The 21,511-nt window shown below is 48.2% G+C and overlaps 1 protein-coding gene across 1 annotated transcript in view; it reads right to left on the minus strand.

Annotated features, from left to right (window-relative positions):
- The window catches only part of SFI1 (SFI1 centrin binding protein), a 597,461-nt gene that overhangs the window by 493,926 nt on the left and 82,024 nt on the right, over nt 1-21,511 (minus strand). The window lies entirely within an intron of this gene.

A 21,511-nucleotide genomic window follows, 5' to 3' on the forward strand; every position in this document is an offset into this window, starting at 1 on the left:
CATAGAGATCAGACGTTGCAATATCCTGAACCCTGCTACACTTTTACCCTCGAGCACAGCAGACCCTACACCACATGACTGTGTGGAAGTAATTAACACAGTGACGAAGCCAAGACAAGACTTGACAGACATTGCATTACCCAGCCCAGACCCGACACTTTATGTGGATGGTTCATGCATGAGAACAAGCACAGGAGAGTTAGTGGCCGCATATGCAGTGACCACTAATACTGAAGTCATAGAGACACAACGAATTGACACCCTGTCAGCCCAAGCAGCAGAGCTCATCGCTCTGACCCAAGCCTGCATACGAGCCAAGAACCTGAGATTAAACATATACACAGATTCACAGTATGCCTTCGGAGTCGTTCACGACTTTGGAGTCCTTTGGCAAGAGAGAGGTTTTCTGACCTCCCATGGAGCCAAAATACAGCATGGTCCCCTCATTCAAGCCCTGTTGGATGCAATACACTTGCCTACAGAAATAGCCATCATGAAGTGCAAAGCACATACTAAAGTCACAGATACTATTTCCCAGGGTAATGACCTGGCTGATCGAACAGCTAAACTTACAGCTCAGACTCAAACAGACATTCCAGTTGACTCAACAAAGACTGAAGTACCATCACTGACAAATTGCATGACAGTCAGGGATCCCTCACAAGATGTACTCGACATACAGACACATGCCACTCCAGACGAAATCAAGAAATGGACGGAACAAGGAGGGGTCCAGACAGATCAGGGATGGATGGCAAAGGGCAAAGCCACATGGTTTCTCCCCGATTCCATGGTTCAAGCTATCATAAATACAGCACATAGTCCAGCACACTTAGGAGAAAAAGCCATGTTAGACAGTTTACAGAACATCTGGTTCAACAAGCATTTACGTGCAGCAGCGAAACATAAAGTGCGTACCTGCATGATCTGTTGTCAGTTCAATCCAGGCAAAGGCATTCCGGTGGAACATGGTGGATTTCATCCTCCTGACCACCCTTTTGAAGTCCTCCAGATGGATTATATCCAGATGGACAGATGTCGAGGATTCAAGTATGTTCTCGTAGTTGTATGTGCCCTATCTAGATGGACAGAAGCGTATCCAGTCCCAGATTACACTGCTGTGACCACTGCCAAGCAGTTAGTCCGTGAATTCTTCCCGCGATATGGCTTGCCCCGTGTCGTGTACTCAGATAATGGACAGCCATTCTCTTCTGAATTGATGAAACAAGTATCTCTCCTGTTAGGGTACCAGTGCGTACGACACCCAGAGGCAGCAGGTCTCGTAGAGAGACACAATCAGACTCTCAAAACCAAGTTAGCGAAGGTCTGTGCAGAAAAAGGCGTGGATTGGATGGTAGCCTTGCCGGTTGCCCTCTTTTACATGCGTATGGTAGCTCATTCCAGAACCGGACTATCCCCGTACGAAGTGGTTTTTGGTAGACCGCCGAATATGTGGGGTACGCCTATGCCACGTAAAATCACAGATGTTGACAGTACTATGCTGACAGATTACCTGGCTTCCTTGATGTCTGCACTACTTTCTTGTCGTTCACAGGTTGCAGCTGCCTTCCCGGACAACACCCAGGTGAAGACTCACGCAATTGTTCCGGGAGACCTGGTGTGTGTTCGTAACTTCGACCGTTCAAGCCCTCTGGAGCCCCGCTGGCGTGCGCCCAAATTAGTGTTATTAACAACAAGGACTGCCGTCAAGGTCGAAAGACGTAAAGGATGGCTTCACGCCCATCATGTGAAGCGTTTCCATGGACTTGGTTCGGTAAAGGACTTTGAGAACTGTCCGGAGAATATAGACTCTAAACTCCCTTTGATAGAAAAGACTCCGCAACAAGTATATAGACAAAAGCTACGGTCTAGTAAGTCAGACAGCGTTTAATTGTTTAAGTCCCCCTCGGGTGAAGCGGTTAGACAGGTTCCTGACATGTATAAGATCGTAGACCCAAATAGCCAGAGAGATAGACAGGAAAAAATGAAAGATAAATACGGCAAGAACTTACGCAGTAGATGCATAGTAACTCTGATCATTATGTTTTTTCTAAGTATATCGATTATATGTATAAGCTTGACGCTACATGTTTTCTTTCCTCCTCTTGGTTCATATATATATTCTTCCTTCAATGACACTGTAGAGCACACCTTCAGTGACCTGCCACCCCATGAATTGTCATATCGACTAGCACTGCGCAACAACACTTTTATTCGTATGTTACACCATACTCACCAGACCAGCAATGTAACGAATTGCTGGGTATGCGGCCGACTCCCACCTTATCAGAAAATGAAGGGAGTTCTGCCTCTTTTTCCTTATCCGTTTTCGCACAATGGTTCGTGCGGAGCATGGTTTGCTTTAATGTCATCACTAGACAGTAAGTCCACAGTTTCCCAGGGCGATTGGATAAGGGGAGACCTGAATACAGTTATGAATAAGGCATGTTTTCCAGACGAAGACGGTCTTCCCCAAAGGAAAGGGACCGATCTAGAAAATGAAGTATATGAACAAGGAAATGCTTCCCTTAACTTTATGACTCTGAACGTCCAGTCCGAGACCAATACAGGTTCACCGTTTATAACAGTCTTACCAGTAAAAGGTGAATTATGCGTTAGAAAGAATGGTTCAGTGCACCTAGGACACAGTGATTGTAATACTGTGGTCGAATTCAATGATAAAGGAAAGTCTACTTTCAAAGCTTCCCGCCATTCCTATTTTATTTGTGGTCAGACAGCTTATGTACGTCTGCCCTTAGACTGGGGTGGAACGTGTTATATTGCGTTCCTACTGCCACCTGTTTTTCTAGCCCCATCCCATTATCATCGAGACTCCCGACTTGTGCATGTTAGACATAAGAGGGACCTTCCCCCAGTTATCGATTACTCTGAGTCAGCGTGGGACCAGTACAAGGATTATATTAAAGGATATTTCTGGTTCGTAGGCCCCGTCCAAAATAGTAAATTAATACGCAGATTAACAAGAACACTGGAAGCAGTAGTGAACGAGACTACTTTTGCCTTAGGAAACTTAACCGAAGAGCAGTCTGCTATGAGACTTGTTGTTCTTCAGAACCGCCTTGTTCTTGACGTCATCCTGGCCGATAGGGGCGGAGCTTGTATAGTGATCGCTCCAGTTGTTGTGTGTTTATTCCTAATAACGCACCAGCAGTGTATGCAGCAATAACAAGACTCCATAAGATAGTCCGTGAAATGCATCAGGACTCATGGTCTTGGTCCGGCTGGCTCTGGAGTGTGATATCAGCCTGGGGATGGAAGGTATTGTCATTCCTAGGAATAATACTGCTCATAGTATTCAGTTGCTGTCTCTGTCTGCAATGTGGCCCAGCGATTTGCGGCTTGTGTGCCACTGCTTGTATTCCCCGTCCATGTTCTCGTTCCCGTGCACGAATGAAAAAAGACGAGCAAATGATGCTATATGAACAAATAGATAGTCTCATGAAAATAGATGTATCTTAAAGGGCGCAGTAGGGGACAAGGAGGGAATGAGGAAACAGAAATTTTATGTGGTCAGTGTGTCCCCCCACTCGCACCCCTATCCATGTATCTGTGCCCCATACATGTCCATTTTATCATGTAATTCCCTTCCCGTGCCTGTAATAATAATGTCCCTGCATTTCCGTCTAATGTTAGCATGTCAGTTATTAGGCCCTCCATGAATGAAAGGTTAATTCTGCACTGAGGCCTACGTTGCCAATGCATTTACATGGCACACGTTTTAAAAGTCGAGAAGCACACGTTTTTGTGGCCCAGCTGAGCCAGGCCCTGAATTCAGGCTCCGAGCCTCTACTGTCTCTGAAAGCTGCAGTTTAGGTATGCATCCCTGACCTTTCCCTTACTCCCTGCTCAGCCGAGAGGTGCCCGGCCTGGCCTGCCTGCCAAGACAGTATTTTGCCTACAGTTATCTGATCAGCCTCCGCAAAAACACATTCCAGTCTAGTGAAAGAGGTAAACATTTTCTGCCTGCAGAGCATAGGGCCTAGCCTTCCTGTCTCCATGCAAGTGATTTACTGAACACGTTGCCATAGTAGGCCCATGGCCCCCACACAATGCATGAAGAAATATATGCACACACTAGCATTTAGTGATGAACAGCCTTTACTCGAGAGACCTTTACTTCAGACAATACATCCTCCAAACACAAGATATCAGATGTGCCAAAGGTGCAGGTCGTTCTGACATCCCAGACTTCAGACTCCTCTACTAGTGCTAAAGTCAGCCCCCAGCTTTTCCCAGTTACACGTCAATTTCACGTCATGACCAGTTGCGCGCACATGTAGGGTAAAGATTTCTGCTGACCCTGCAGACCTCCTCTATGCATCCACCCACCTATGACACACCTATGATTCATCAAGTGAACGCCTTTGTACACACCTTCTTTCACGCCCTTGTGTTCTTATCTCTCTCTTTTCACTTGCTCCGCCTGGAGTGTTCCGCCTACTGTATTCATTGCAATTGTATGGTTTTACTATATATAATGTGTTATGTGAATAAAACGTTAGATATCCCTTCCTGAACCTTAGTGGTGATGGAACCCGATTCTCCCCTGGCTCGAGCCATTGAAATAAAGCCCTTTTGACTCGGACACCACGGACTCTGCCTCTCATTTTATGAGCTATCCTTATTCTTTATTAATGTATAGAAACTATGTCCGGGTAATTTTATTTACCACATAATAGAGGGGAAACTTAGGGGCCGGGACATAGTACTATGCAGCGTGTATGCACCCAATATTGATCAATCAACCTTTTTGACAAAGCTTTCAGGCACACTGGCGAGCTACTTAGCAGGCCCTATCGTCATGGGAGGAGATTTTAATTCCGTGGCAGACATTACGTTAGACAGGTCTTACCCACCACTGGGAGCATCGCCGGTGCATAGACTGGCGAAGCGTAGGCTCGAATGGCAGGAGAGATGGGAATTGGTGGACGCTTGGAGGGTGCTGCACCCAACAGTGAGGGATTATTCATATTACTCTTGTCTACACGATCTTCACGTCCGTCTGGACGTGTTTTTCTGCTCCTCGCTCGTAATCTCTACTGTGGCAAACGCTGAGTACTTGACCCGCACGCTGTCCGACCACAATCCCCTATTGTTGACGTTAAACTGGATGACCAAGATCTCGCGATGGAGTGGGATGCTTTCAAGGTTGTCATGAGAGGACATTGTATCGGGACATATGCGGGAGCCCGTAAGACGCTCTTAGACGATCTAGATAGGGCTGAGGGAGCGCTGCGGAATGCCGAGTTGGCGCGTCCTAACCATCCCGAGCTACAGGAAGTGGTTAGCAAGGCCAAGGAGGCGGTGGCGGTTGAAATGGAAAGGCTACGGAGCTTTGATCATAAGGTCTACCTGACGAGGGCACATGCCTAGGGGGACAAGGCAGGGACGATGCTTGCTTGGTTGGCTAAGCCAACTAGGCGTAGTCACCCGATCTTGGCCATTGAGGAAGAAGGGCGAAACACCTAAAATACCCAAGCAGAGGTCTTGGACAGCTTCCGGTCATATTATGAAAGGCTATACAAGAGCGGATCAGAGGGCCAGGAATCTGAGATTGACACCTTTTTGGAGGGACTGCAATTGCCACAGTTAGAACAAGACCAATCAGGCGATCTGGGGGAGATAGGGTGTGCGGTGAAGCAGATGGCTCGGAACAAAACCCCGGGATTGGATGGCTTGCCCATAGAGTTTTACAGTAAATACCTGATGCACCTAGCTCCGCGGCTCCAGGCAGTATACAACGAAGCTAAGTCGAGAGGGAGGCTGCCTCAATCCATGCGCGAAGCTCTTATGATCCCGTTGCTGAAGCCGGGGAGGGAGAGTACTAAGCTGTCCTCCTATCGTCTGCTGTCCATGTTGACGACGGACTATAAAATCCTGAGCAAAATACTGGCCAATAGACTGTTGAGCCACATGACGGAGCTGATCCACAGGGACCAATCCGGCTTCATTCCCGAGCGGAATACTACCATCAATATACGCCGACTGATACGACTAATTGGGGACCCAATGTCAGAGACGAGCATGCCTTTGGTAATATCTTTATAGGGTCATGAAGCGTTTCGGCCTGGGAGATAATTATATTGGTTGGACCAAAGTGTTGTACACGTCGGCGAAAGCACGAGTCCGGATAGGCTCCTTAATTTCGAGCCAATATCAAGTGGGCCGTGGCACTAGGCAGGGGTGCTCGCTATCTCCTCTGCTATTTGCATTGGTGATGGAGCCTTTTGCGGTAGAAGCACGGACGGGACGATATTACAAGGGCCTAGTCCACAGGGGGAACCCGCAGGCTATCTCGCTGTATGCGGACGACCTCTTATTATTTCTGGAGAATGCGGACGAGGCACTGGAGGGCGCAGAAAGACTTCTCAAACTTTTTGGTACGCTATCAGGCTTAAAGGTTAACTGGGCCAAATCCTGTTTATTCCCACTACGACAGGGGGAGAAGCGGCCTACTAATCTCCAGCTACTCAAATGGGAGCCTACTTGTGAATGAATGAATGATGAATGATTACGCATTTCTATAGCACATGGTTACCCTGAGGCATCCCAGCGCTTAAGTGGTCCATTCATCTCCATTAATTTTAGCAGAACAAAAAGGTTTTCAACATTTTTCTAAACCTGAGGTGGTTCTCCTCCAAGCGAATAGAGTCCGGAAGATTGTTCCAAAGTTTTGCAGCCTGTAAAGAAAAACGCCTGCCCCCGGTACGGATTCTCCTAATCCTGGGGATTACCAATAGGTTCTTATTACTGGATTTTAGGGTTCTACATGTTTGATAAGGACGGAACAGGGGTAGAAGGATGTCCGGTCCAGAATTAGACAGGGCTTTATGAACAATGGTCATTGCCTTGAATTCGATCCGTTGTTGTACAGGTAACCAGTGCAGTTGCTTCAGTGCTGGTTTGGCAGTGGTTCTTCGTGGGATGTCCAGTAGCATTCGGGCAGCGCAATTTTGGATGGTCTGTAAGATCTTGATTGTCCCTTTAGGGGCCCCTAGATAGACTGCATTGGAGTAGTCTAGGCGTGATAAGATCAGAGATTGTACTAGGATCCTTCTGGCCTCAAAGGGGAGTAGCCGTAACATTTTTCTGAGTGATCTCATGAGGGCATATCCAGTCCCTGCTACCTTCCGAGCTTGGACCTGAAAGTTAAGGGCTGGGTCCAGCCAAACTCCTAGGCTTTTAATTTGCTCTTTAGGGATCGGAGGCTGCCCCAAGGAGTCCGGCCACCACTCATCCACAAAGGTAGGTGGTTTATGTCCCAGCATCATGACCTCTGTTTTAGCTCCATTCAGCTTCAAAAAAAGACTCATTAATCCACTCATGGACTTTGCTAAGACAGGAGGATAAGTTGTTATGAGGCGACTCCTGCCCGGACAGGGTGATGATAAGCTGAGTATCATCAGCATAGGTTACCAATTGTACTCCCCAGGGTAACACCACCTCAGCCAAAGGTCTCATATAGATATTAAATAGAGTGGGGCTGAGGGATGACCCCTGGGGAACACCGCATTGAAGCTGTATTGGTGGAGAGACGGCATCGTCCTCAAACACAGAGAAGGTCCGGTTGGATAGGAAGGATCGAAGCCAACTCAGTGCGGTCCCAGTGATACCTACATTACTCAATCTCTGAGTAAGAATCGTATGATTAACGGTATCAAAGGCCGCACTGAGGTCTAATAGTAGTATGGCCGCACATTTCCCTTCGTCCAAGACCTTCCTTGTTTCCTCAACTACTGCAATAAGGGCAGTTTCAGTGCCCTGTTTGCATCTGAACCCAGTCTGGTGTGATGTAGCAAGTTATTATCTTCAATGAAAGTAGATAGAAGGGAATTGACGTGTTTTTCTGCAATCTTGCTAACAGTTGGCAACAAGGAGATGGGACGATAGTTGGCACAATCATCAGGGTTGAGGTTGGGCTTTTTTAGTAACGCCCTTACTCTTGCCTGTTTCCACATAGGTGGAACTACTCCAGCTGCCAAGGATGTATTAATCACATCCTGTATCACAGGAGCCACTGTGCCTGAGACTAGGTTAAGAATGGTTGGTGGAGCTACATCACTTGGTGATCCTGATTTCAGATTCCCCAGAAGCACTTGGGCCTTAGCGCCGTCTAGCGGAGAAAATTCTTTAAGCATAGGCAGGTCTTGGGCCGGGGGGGAGAGTGGACCTATAGAAGTCACCTGAAAAGATGCGTAGATATTTGCTACCTTTGCGGCAAAAAAATGTGCTAACTCCCTACAGCGCGGGTAGGCCAGAGTTGAATCAATAGAGGGAGTGGGGGGGGTGACTAAAGACTTGAACATTTTAAAGATTTCCCTGGAAGAACTAGCAGCTGAAGAGATTTTCTCCTGATAATAGTTGGACTGGGTAACTTTTATAGCCTGCTTATAATTGCGTAAGGCTGATCTGTAAACATTTTTGCTATCTTCACAGTGATCTTTCCTCCACCTTCTCTCCTTATGCTTACATATCTGTTTAAGGGCTCTCAATTCAGGGGTGTACCAAGTTTTTTTATTCGCCCCTTTACGATGAGAGAGTTCAATTTTAGGCAGGGTCGTCTCAAGAGATTCCTCTAGCCACTGATTAAGACGCGCATTTGCTTCTATTGGGTCATTACTATGCTCGGGCTTAGTTTTCCTAAGTTCAGCTATCCATTTGTCCACAGGCAGTTTGGACCAGACCCTACTCATTTTTTTAGAAAAATTGGCCTGTACTGGTTGCTTATGATGGGTCAGGGAAAAGGACAGGAGGGCATGATCCGACCAAGGAACCATTGTGGAATTTTCAAACTTCAGTGCGCTCATATTGGTGTAACAATGGTCAAAAGTGTGACCTGCTATATGTGTAGGGCCTTGAATAATTTGCTTAAATTCGATCACCTCTAAAGCTGTAATCAGACTTTGGCAAGCATGGGTGTCTCCTTCATCTAGGTGTATATTAAAATCTCCAAGCATAGTAAAGTTGGGGGCATTGCAAGAGAGGTTAATAGCACAGCTCACAAGCTCTTCACAAAATTGGCCGAGAGACCCAGGGGGCCTATACACAAGGAGCCCTGTGCATGTACACGTCGGGGACAGTGTAATGGAAAAGGACATACTTTCTGATCCTTCTATGGAAACCTTCTCATGTCTGCAGACCACTGACGTTTTGTAGATTATGGCGATCCCTCCCCCCCTCCCGTCAATGCGGTCTTGTCTCACAATTGCATAATTAGGAGGCAAGGCTCTTACTATATCTGGATCCGAGCTATCATTAGTCCATGTCTCCGTAAGGAAGAGCACCTCTAGGTCTCGTTCCTCCAGGAGCAAGGAGCTTTCCAACGCATGCTTATGTAGAGATCTACAGTTAATTAGTGCCAATGAGTAAGAACCTACATCAGGAGCTACGATATCAGAAATAAACTTAAAGTCACAACCATTACAGAAATTATGGTCATTGTCGTAGGTGGATAATAGGTTACAGGTGGGCTTGTGCTCCTTTCTTACTTGCAGGAGTTGATCCCTGTCATATGTTTTTAAAGGTTTATCTTGCGCCCTAGATGTTAGGGGACTAGCCCCTAGGCCCGTACAGGCCAGGACGGGCCCAGACGGGCTTACCTTTGGCGCACCGCCGGCTCGCCCGCTGCGCTGTCGGAAATCAACCTCCATTTGTAGGGTCGAGGGGAACAGGAGGTAGGCCAACAACTAGTCCGCTCACCTGAATTCCTTCCCAAAATGTCTGCCGGCCCTGTCTCAGGCCGCGTCAGAGCCTTAATCGCTCTGCGCGGGGAGCAGGGTTTGAATCCAGCAAGGGGCAGCTAAGTTTATTTCTTTAAAAAGTTCCAACACAAATGTAAATGTGGCGCAACAGAAATACATTAGTTGTTTGAAATACCTGGGAGTATGTGTGCACCATTCGGCGGCAGATCTGTTGGAGGGCAATGTGGGCCGTTGTTTTAGGGCATTGAAGGGAGGCATGACCTTTTGGGCCACTCTTCCGCTCTCGGTGACAGGCCGTATCTCATTAATGAAAATGATAGCCCCACCGAGTCTCCTCCACTACTTCCGCACGTTGCCAGTGTGGATACCGGGCTCTATCTTTCGACAGCTGAGATCGTTGTTGATATCATTCCTATGGGGTACGGGCAGACGAAGAATAGCTTTAGACATGTTGATTAGACCAAAAGACGAGGGGGGCATGGCAGTGCCGGATTTTGAGTTCTACTACCTGGCAGCTCAATTGCAGATCTTCACGCAGGAGGTGGCGAGGGTGTACCGGGGCCCAGAACAAGAAAGGGACGGGGGCACCCCCCGACATGTGCTTGCGTACATCACCCTACAGCAGAGGCTCCTCCTTAGAGATCTCTCCCTAGAGGAGCAGACATTTAGGCTCTGTTGGAATCGAGCGCGACGGGGAGCAGGGGTACGATGTATGTATGCACCTGAGATACCGTTGGGAATGGTGACAGCACTCCCTCACGGCGGCGACTGGTCGCGACTGCAGGGGTGGGAAGATGCGGGGTTACAAATGCTAGGTGACCTGTATGAGGACGGGGTATTACTCCCGCACCAGACCTTGCAGGATCGATTCGATCTGCCGAGAGGAGACTATCTGATGCATGCTGCTGTGACCAGAGCCATGCAGGCGTACTGGGGGGAAGGGTTGCAGGAGCCCACCACATCCATGGCCTGCCAGTACACGATGATGGCAGCTGGCACTTATAAGGCAGTGACCTGCCTTTACTCTCGAATGCTACGAGAAACGTTAAAACCACTGACATCACTGAAGGCCAAATGGGAATTGGACCTCCAGCTGGAGATTCCTGACACAACTTGGGCGCAACTGCTGAAAAGAGCTAGGAAGAGCACGAGAAATGCACGATTTCAATTGACACATTTCTATATCCTCCATAGGGCCTACCTCACACCGGGAAAAATTGGGAAATACTTTGGGGTGCAAAATGCAGCTTGCCACAGATGTATACAGCAGAGGCGGATCTGGGACATATGCTATGGGATTGCCCACGTTTACGAGACTATTGGCAGGAGATTGGAGAGACCTTTAATAACGCAACGGACAGGGAGCTACAGTACACTAAGGCAGTAGGAGTGCTGCACTGGTTTCCGCACACACCCAAGAATAAGATAACTAGTAAGTTTATAGATATGGGATTAATATTGGCTAAGAGGGAAATTACTAGAAATTGGAAATCAAAAAAAGGACCCACGTACAAGCGGTGGTATAATGAATGTCTTAAATGGGCGGCGAGCGAAAGCACACTTGAGTATCAACTAGCCCGTCGCAATGCTGACGATAAGGCGCTAGAAAGGGCGACAGCATGGGAGGCACTAGTGCAAGCGCTCAAAGATAGTACGCTGGAGGAGGAAGAGGGGCACTCTGACTCAGGACCTGAAGATCCCCCTGGCACACTAGGAGCACACTCTTTGTGAACAACACGTTCCTCCTGGCAACGGTCATATACATACACTAACTGCGAATTCAGGCGTAGGCGTAGGCATTGGGGAAGAAAGGGGGGGGGGGAGTTGGGAAGTTGGGGAGGAGGAGAAGTTAGGGGAGGGGGAGGGGCGAAAAATGTAAAAGCAGACTGCAGACATATTTGCACGAGGATTTAAAGTGTTCAGGTGTTGCTGAGAGGGGTGAACAATTGTTTGACGCCGCCCGACCTCCGGGTTGTGGGCCAATAGGCTGTGTGGCGAATCACCCGAGCAAGTAATAAGTACTGTTAATGGTTATGTAAAGTGCTCATGAATGTATGGTATAAGTAAGATCTGGTTTTGCAATAAAAACGATGTTAAAAAAAAAATTCTGATAGACATCTAGCCGCAGATTCTTTAACTTAGAATAGATACCACAGCCATACCCCAAGGAGGAGATGGGTCTGCGACAGAAGAACAGAAAGCGCCAAGCACTTGAGCCGGCAACAGAGTTACGGACAGTAGGAGAGGCTGCGGCGGAACAGCCAGACAGCAACCCAACTAGCTCGGAAGAGCAAAAGATAATGGGATGCAAAACATTCCAAAAATGCCAGAATGGCGCTACACCATATCTGTACAAGCATGAGAGGTAGAAAGGGCACCAGCCATTTACCAGAATAAAAGAGAGAGCGTGGACGAAGGACCACTCTCAGCTTAAAGGCGCACTATGTGACCACCTACCAATGGTTGAGAAGAAACAAGAAGAGATGCAACCATAGTCTACCAGGCTATCCCACGGAATGAAGGCCGGACAGGCTACTGTCAAGATCCAAAGGTCAAGAGGTAGAACTCAGCAATGCTTTTAGAAGCGCAGGCGGAAACAAGAAAAACTCCAAGTGCACACCCAGTCCCGAAAGAGGGAACAGGGGCGAACAGTAACAGTGTGAGAACGTTGATGCAGGCCACCACAGAAACATGCACAGAGCAAACAGCCAAAGAGACCACAAGGTGGCGGAGCTAAAATAAGCATAAGAATCCCCGACCCGGCAGCTTGAAGACTAAGGTGAGAACCAACATACGAAATACAGATATGCAGGGTGTAGACCTAGGACGACTGACATTGGAAGAGCCGTACCGTATGCCCAGCGGATATAATATAGGGTGATACCTAATGAAGGAGGCACATTCGAAGGAAGGGGCAGCAGAGGCACCAAAGTACCAAAGTGTAGAAATGCAGGGAGAATCTGAAAGTTCTAGACCACACCCTCCGACTGGAAGGAAAGTAACCTTTGTCCAGAAAGAGAGAGATCGTTCAGTATCTGAACACCAAGAAGGGAGCAATGTAAAACTGGGGAACCACCCCAGTAAGAGGAACGCGAAAAGGGGCCGTATTGGCGATCCGCATGAATCACTAAAAAGCTCCAGACACATGGAAACATTGGACCAGATCTCGCAGCCTTTAAGAGAGGTGAAGACGTAGGAAGAAGAGTACCCATGGAACTTGTATGTATACATAATATAAATATATATAGCAAAGACGGGTAAACGAGCCAAGACTATGCAACATGGTTGCACAGGAACACACCTAGTGCATTAATGGCAGAAAGAGCAGCATTTAAAGCATGATAAACACCCTGAAAACCTCCCAAGGAGGAGAATGAGGCAAATAAGCAAGATGACTCATGACATATAGAAGAGGCGCCTAAGCACAACATTGATTACCTTACAACACAGAAAAGAGCACCAAGGGATCTCTTAGGCCCAGTTGACATAAGCAGAGCTATATAATAGCATACAAGTACCCCACACGGAGTATAAACACCCCAACAACGTGGAACACCTCTTAGGGCAAACCACAGTCAGTGGAGCAGACACAATAGTCTGTGGAACACTGCCACAGTAGGCTGTCAGCTCAAAACGCATAATGCATCCAAATGATGCCAAATAACAGGGTAACTACCCCCCCCCCACCCCCACCCATGTGAAAAGAAGACCTGAGACTTACTGCCAGCCTAAAACACACAACGCATCCAAAGGATGCTAAAGGAAGCAGTACCACCCCAGAACAAATGCCTCAGGAATATAGGCCTAAGGGGGAGGGCGAAAGCCCGCAGGGAGGCGCTGAACAACCGATTTGGCGTGAGCATCAAACAACAAAATCCCATCAAAGGGTAAATCAACAAGTCGCTCCCGGATATTCTCCGGAAAGATGCTATCCCGCAACTAAGCATGGCGCCGCAAGGCAACTGAAACAGCCATTTCCCGACCTAAGGAATCAGCAGTATCCAAGGCCGAGCAGATCGTAAACTCAGAAAAGTCACGGCCATCCCGGAGAAGATGAAGGAGGTCAACACAAGCGCCTTCAGTGGTGGCAGAGAGCAGAGACTCTGTATAGTCCCACAGGGCAGAGGTAGCCAGAGCCAGGACACATACTGTATTTAGTGACCTTAGGGGAGCACTAGTGGAGGCAAAGATGTTCCGACCCCATGACTAAAGCCATCTGGACTCCCGGGAGGGAGGAAGCATCAGCCGGGGCAAGGAAGGGCAGGCAGTTTTCAAAACAAACCCCTGCACGTCAGGGTTCCCAAATAAGCAAACTGGATCATGTGGAGCAGGACGAGCCACCGGATCACCGGAAGCAGGATGAACCCAGGTACCTAAAAGGGCATCAAAAAGAGAAGCTTTAAAGGGCAGAGGCGGCTCCACGTTCCCTGACCCACGGTGAAGGACATGAATAAGAGGGTCCACAGACATGGGTGCTGAAGGGAGTTGCATGTTCAAAATCCGAGTGGCCAAGGAGACTACTCTCAGAAAAGCCGCACCAGCCTCGGTAGCCCTCCGTGGTGGGGACAGCAGCTCATCTGTAGGTGAGGGCTGTAAGCTAACCATCCCAAGATACTGAGGGTGAACCAATACCCAACTAAGGGGTGCCCCATTGACGAATGGGGATCCTGATGTGGCTCTTGAGGAGGCGAAGGGCCTGCCGGGTCCGGGGACTCCTGAAGAGGCGGGGATCCTGCCGGTTCCACATATTCTAAGGGGGGCACAGGCAAGAATACATCCGGCGTCACCTCTCGCCAGACACTTCCAGAGAAGAGTCAACAACCCGGCGTCGATGCTGCGCTAAAACGGCTTTAGTCGGCGCCGATCGAGGTCCGGCCGGCCCCGACTTGACTCCATCCGGCGTCAAGTCAGCCGCGTCCGTCGCCGAATCCACGACAAGCTCCCCTTATGAGAAGGAGATGGCGCCGGAACCAGGAAGGCAAGCCTCTGGCGCCGCACCAGCGCCGACCCGGCCTCAACCACACTAGGCAGCGACTCTGAAGAGAGAAGCAGAGCCGGGGAGGCGAGTTTACGGCGCCGGGACAGTGCCGACCCCGGCTCCGGACAGGCAGCCGCCTGCCTGGAAGGCAGAGGTGTGCTTGAAGCAAGGCTTTGAGCACCAGCAACGACCTGCAATGCCACAGGCAGCCCCACGGGACTAGGCGGCGCAGCAGGGGTGCAATGGGTCTTAGAGGGGCACTGTACCCAGATGCACTGTACCCAGATTACGCCATATGAATCATAGAGGGTGACCCAGCCAGGCGCCACCCTGATGACAACGCATCTCTGATGTCCCTGGGGGGCAAGGGCGCCGGGGGCGAACCCATCGGCAAGTCCGTCGGGATCCCACAAATAGCAGAGGCCCTGAGGAAGCCCCAGGGACGGGAGAGGACCCAAGGGAGGCCTGCAGAGCCACGGCATAGGCCTCCATCTGCGTCCGAGTCGCTCCTGCAACCGGATAGGGCGGATAGAGGGGGGCCACTGTCGGGGGCGCACACCCGGAATGTTCTGGGAACCAGTGCCCCAGACAATAGATGAAAGTGAGGTCAAGGACCTCGGCGACATGCACCGTGACTTACCAATAAGTGGCGAACGACGGCAAGTAGAGGGGCCTGCTGGCGTCGAAGAGGCCGGGGGACAAGACAATTCTGACCAGGAGAGCCATGCCGAAAGAAGCTTCATCCGGTGCTCCCGCCGGGACTTCGGCTTGAGTTGTTGGCAGGCGCCGCAGTCCGTGGAATCGTGGTGCTCGCCCAGACACCACAAACAGATAAGATGTGGGTCAGTCTCGGACATTTGCTGCGAACAGAAAGTACAAGTTTTAAAGCCCGAAGGCATCGCACACTGTTCCAGAAGCGAAGCTTCGAAAAACAGCCTGAAAACAGGACAGAGGAATCGCTTACTCCGGATCAGCGTTGCACGCGGAAAAGAAGGAAACTGACGTCAGCGTGCCGGGAGGGACTTATATGACCTCGCTGACGTCACGTGCATGGACGATGTCAGGGCGGGGTCGGGTGCTGCCATCCCCCAGCGCTCAGAGGTGCTGCTGCTGCAAAAAAAATCTGTATCCAGTCTGATGCCTGGGGATTTTCTAAGTTAAGGAATCTGCGGCTAGATGTCTCCATCAGATATTGGGTGATATAAGGAGACCCTCCCAAAATTTTGGAAATACTTACAATCAAGCCTCTCGCTCCCAAATGTGTCCTGACAAGTTTCTCCATGGAAAAGGGGGTTGGGGGGTCGGCTCTCATGCCCACTATTTTATTTGGAGGGGGCATATGGTGCTCAGTGCCTTAGGTGTCAGAGTTTCATTCTTTCTTTTTGTAGGAGACTGAGCTCCATTTTACATTTTTCAAATTACTTAATCGGTTGTTGATAGAACAAATCAGATAAGGCTCTTTTCCCCTTGACATCTCAGTGTAAAATGGGGGTTTTCAAGTAATGATGAATTAGGGTAAGGGAGTGGTTAGTTCCTCTTATCTGTCATCATATCTGAAATTTCCAGGACTGTTTTAGTAGGTATGGAGAGGTAGGCATTCTGTGGTCTCCGCGTTTTACATAGCCAAGGTACGCCCTATAGTCAGTCATTTTTACCAGTTTCTATTACTGTACATTCCACAATCATTTGAATGTGTTAGGCATGATGGTCTCCGACAATGTCGCTTAAGAGGTTAGTATAGATTGATGTACACATGTGTAACATATGGCATCATAACTACTAAACAGGAAACACCTCAAGCCACTATACTGGAAGACACACAGCACCATCAGGCACAAAAAGAAATATGCAGTGTGGATGCTACTGTCATTAACCCATCTTTGACTGCACCCTAGAAGTTTTGCCTAGTTGTTATTATTAGGACTGCTAGAGGGAAGGGACTTGCCAGCCCTCGAAGTAGCCACAGTTGGTTTATGGAGCATTCCAAGGAAAAGTTAAAGTTCAGTGTGGGAGAGCGGTTTGGGGAATGGGATCCAGATAATGGATACACAGCTGATATGCGTTATAGATAATGCAATGGATTTTCATAGCATGCAATCTCAGGTACTGCAGTGACAAAGTGGCCAATATAGTGAGGATTATTTGCCTGCTCTTAAACTTAGGTTAATGGTCATGGAATGTGCGTGGGTTGAATAACCTTAAGAAAATACACCAGGTCTTGGTATACACCAACAGACACAATAGAAGTCTATTGTTTCAGGAAACTCACCTTGCCAAAGGCGGCACCACCAACATAGATAAAAAGTGGGAAATGCACATATTTGTTTTCGTCCTACTCTATATTCTAGGGTTGCGGTCAAATTACCCAAGAATGAAATACACTACAAGCACATTCATACAGTGGTGGACCCGGAGGGACAGTTATTAATAGTTTGTTACTCTATAGATGTTGCATGTAACACTGATCAATACATATGGACCCAACCACGATGACCCAGCTTTTTTCCCCCCAGTAATGTCCTGTTCCATCACCTTGGGTCCAAGCACAACAATTTGGGTAGGAGACCATAATCTTACATGCTAGACTTGACAGTACCAGCAACAGAGACAGGCAGCACATTGAAGCTATAGAAACATGTCTTCATATACTGCATTAATTTGAAATGGAAGATATTTGTTGGATTAGGCATAAAACTGTCAGAGCACACCCATATTAGTCCACGGTACATGGGATCATCTCTAGGACTGATTTCCGGATGGTGGAGACTAGAGATGTTGCATTCTAAGCTACGTATATAAGAAATTTTCCTAGACGTACTCTTGACAACTCATCAGTAGTATTCACACTGCCAAACCCCATATGCAGAGAGGGGCTTTGGAGATTACAACTATGCTTGTAGATATTTTTTGAAGGAGGAAATAAGACAGGCCAACAATACATATTTTGACATAAATAAGGACTCTGTTGATACATATGCCATACGTTGAGAGGTTTTTTAATGTTATTAGGGGCAGTGCATAGCCAAAGGGAAAGGCATACTTAATTACATACACAGCAGACTTAAGCTGGAAATCAGAAATCAAAATATTGGAGAACGCACATAATACTTCCAGTCAATGAGGGCTGCTGCACAATATACATTTTAAACTGCAGGGTTATATAGGTTAACCAGACAGATAGAAGTTTTTAAGCAAATATGCATCTTCTAAGGCCGATGCGAAAGGAGAAAGGCTTGGGCATATACTAGCTTATTTAATTTGAATGAAATTAGGGGCCTCACACATAGTAACCCTTAATTTGGAAGATGAAAACATGCAAACATGCAATACCATCCCAAGGGTAGGCTGATGGTAATCTCTCAATATTATCCTGAGTCAAATTCTTTCATTTTTGTTTTTTATCTATACTACTATTATAAAGAGAGAACTTGCACCTTTTGGCAAGGTAAACTCGGGAACCACAGCGCCAATCTACACACCCGATACATCTATGAAAATGTCAGGGTGTGTAGATGGACATAGGCTATATACATTTTTAAAAAAAAGTAAATTAAAAAAATTAAATTTGTAAACAAAGTAGTCCCCTGAAAGTAGCGCCGGCCGGGACCTAGCGCTGGCCGTGACGCGACGCGACGACGTTCGTGAGGACGACGTGTGGGAGCGGCGGACATGGAGCTGAGGAGCGTAATGTAAACATTGAAATCGCGGCGGACATGGAGCTGAGGAGCGTGGGCGCGTCATGGCGAAGAGGAGCGGAGCGGCAGCTCAGGTAATGTAAACATTGAGAGAGAACTTGCACCATGGCGCGTCATGGCGAAGAGGAGCGGAGCGGCAGCTCAGGTAATGTAAACAAACATTGAAATCAGGGCGGGAGAGAGTCAGGGCGGGAGGGAGTCGGAGCGGGAGGAAGTCGGGACCGGAGGAAGTCGGGACGGGAGGGGAGCAGGTGTGCACAGAGGGGCAGGCGGGAGGAGAGGGTCGGGAGGGAGTCGGGACAGGAGGGGGTCGGATGTATGACGTTACAACGCATACTTTTACCACGCATACCATTACAACGCGGTATTTACAACGCATACCGTTACAACGCATAGCGCTTAGAGGTGCTGGATAGTGGTAAGTATAATTTTATATTCCAACTCCAGTCCCCGTGGACACTAGGGAAGGTGTTGGATATAAAATTATACTTATTCCCTATCCTAGAGCGCCCCCCAGCGCAATGCGTTGTAATGGTATGCGTGGTAATGCCTGCGTTGTAGTGGTAGTGCGTGGTAAAAACTTTGTTGTAAACGTTGTATACCGAGGGGGTCGGGTCGGGACGGGAGGGGGTCGGGCGGGAGCGGGTGTACTGCCCCCAGCCCCTTTCTGCCCCAGGCAACGCTGGGGTGGGCTGCTAGTAGAGTTTTATATAGCGCGAACTAGACCAGAGAAATCGGGTATCAAAGCGCTTTACAGGAGCACCAATTTTGGTTTGTTTTTGTTAGGCACGGGGAGATTAAGTGATTTGCCCAGAATCACAAGATGTTGAGCGTTGTTGCCGAGACTCGAACCCTGTTCCCCAGCTTCGAGGTCGACCGCTCTAGCCCTAAGGTTACATCCTCTCCCTGGTTAGACGGGCAATGCTCCGTCTAACCATCCGCTCTCTCAACAGACGCAGACTGTTGAGAGAGCGGATGGTTAGACGGAGGAGTTCCTGTTCTACAATTCAATACAATGTGATCGGAGACACAGGGACTCGCACCAGCTCGTCCTTGTGGACCGCTGGAGGATTACAAGCACCATTGTGCTACAATGGTTTGGGACCTCCATGGAATACTGCTACCTTTTCATTAGCTATATCCTTGATGTCGAGTATACGATTTGAACTCATTTGACTACATTTATAATTCTCAAGTCGCCTAATTTCCTAGTGAATTATCTCAGTAGAGATTTGTTTTCTATTTAATCAGTCACAATTTCCTTTTGTAAACAGTCACAATTTCATTTTGTACATACGGTCTGAAATAGGTGTCCATTACAGTGATAATGAGATACTTATAACAACAAATGATTTTGTAATCCCAGTCACTATGTATTAATGTATGTTTATATATGTATCAGTTTTTTGTACCCTTTAAGAAATTCTTCATTATAAATTTATGTTTCAAAAAGCTTACACCCGTGTTAAATAATCTTTGGCTGATTTGTTCAAGTCTAGATAAGTCCATTTTACTTCTGAAATAATGTGATGTGAGCTACTGATTAGAGTTTACGACCATTGTTTGCTTATGAATACTAATCAGACGGAGCTACAAAAGATTTTAGTAAAAGTTTCATCATACAGGTTGAAGGAACAGGACATTAACTACAGCCTTAATAATAAAAACTCCAGTTTCAAACAAAATAGACAGTGGGAATTAGGGAAACACATAGATGAGCTTTAAAAGTGTGAGGCAGGAGGGAAGAAGTCACGCTAGCAACCAAGATGGCCGCGTAGGCTCCCGGCTCCGTCGACCCCTGACTCCCGCCGGAATATCCTGTCATTTATCCTGTTCTTGCGCCCAGCCACCGTGTTTATGAACCTGCTGTGAGCTTAATGGAGCTATTCCGAACTTTTTATCTGTTCGGCTGACGAAGTTACATCGAGTGGAAGTTTGCGGCCTAGATCTGTCCAGAAACCGGGGTCCAGAGTACTGGCCCATCCGAGATTCAGTTAAACAACATCGGCTGCGGTGGTGTGCTTGGGTCCGGTCCATCGGAGTGGAAAAATTTCTTTCGCTTTCTCGGATTGCCATGGATGACGTTTGGCTGCCTTGGTGAAAGTCGGAGGAGGGGAGACAACTCAGCGGTCGCGGCTGTGGACGGGGGTCCTGCCCGGTGACCCGGTAAAGGGCCCGCTGGTGTTCGCTGGGTCGGGGTCTCCGCCTGCGGTTGTAGATTTGGGATTTCATCGGAAACATTGAAAGTTCTCCCTCCGTAGTCGACTATTCCCGACTCGCCTGTTCCCTTCCCGAGAGATCGAGTTCGAAAGGGGAAGCGATCATGACTGTGTCCGATCGCAGAGCAGAGGAGCGGTCCGAGAGTGACCCATCGCTACGAACTGTGTTGGCAGCCATTGAGTCTATTCACGTATACGTCGAAGAGCGTATTCAGAAGATGACGATGCGCTTGTCTGAGTTGGCACAAACTGGACCGGACCCTGCTCCACTACAAGAAACGGTGACGGCCGAGACACCCACGATGGCCACTCTGTTGGAGAAAGTAAACCCCGTACTGTGGGATGTGTTGGTGCCTTTGCCCAGTGTCATGGAAGAGGAGAACAAACTCGATGCCACCAATGGGACCACTAAGTTTTGACCGCTGCCGCCTATGGAAGAACTAATTGTTGTTCCTCTTTTAGAGACTTTTGATGAGAACTGTTATCGGAATGGAACTGCGTCACTCCCCTATACATCGGAGCCGCTAAGATGGCGGAAGGATCAACGTTGGGACTTCATAACGGGGAGGGGAGTCTCTGGACTTGTTGGTGCTCACAGCGCTCTCGTTCTTCTACTTTGTCTCGCATTGAACTCTTTTAAATTTTCTTTGTCCTTGAACTGTCCGGTGGCAGAGGTGGTTTGTCCAGAGGGGATTCCTGCGTCTGATCGTAAGGGGCAAGGTTGAATTTGAAAGACTGGGTTTTATTTAAGAACGATGGACACGAGATCTATTAAACTTATGACTTGGAATGGCTGGGCGGTGATTGATGTTCCCCTTGTAGAGACACATGTTTGTTATCCGGTAGATTTCTTGGCTTCAATTTGGGGATTCATGATTCTGGCGGGGGGAGGTGGCG

This window comes from Lissotriton vulgaris, chromosome 11, assembly GCF_964263255.1.
Source record: "Lissotriton vulgaris chromosome 11, aLisVul1.2, whole genome shotgun sequence".
NCBI classification, from domain to species: Eukaryota; Metazoa; Chordata; class Amphibia; order Caudata; family Salamandridae; genus Lissotriton; species Lissotriton vulgaris.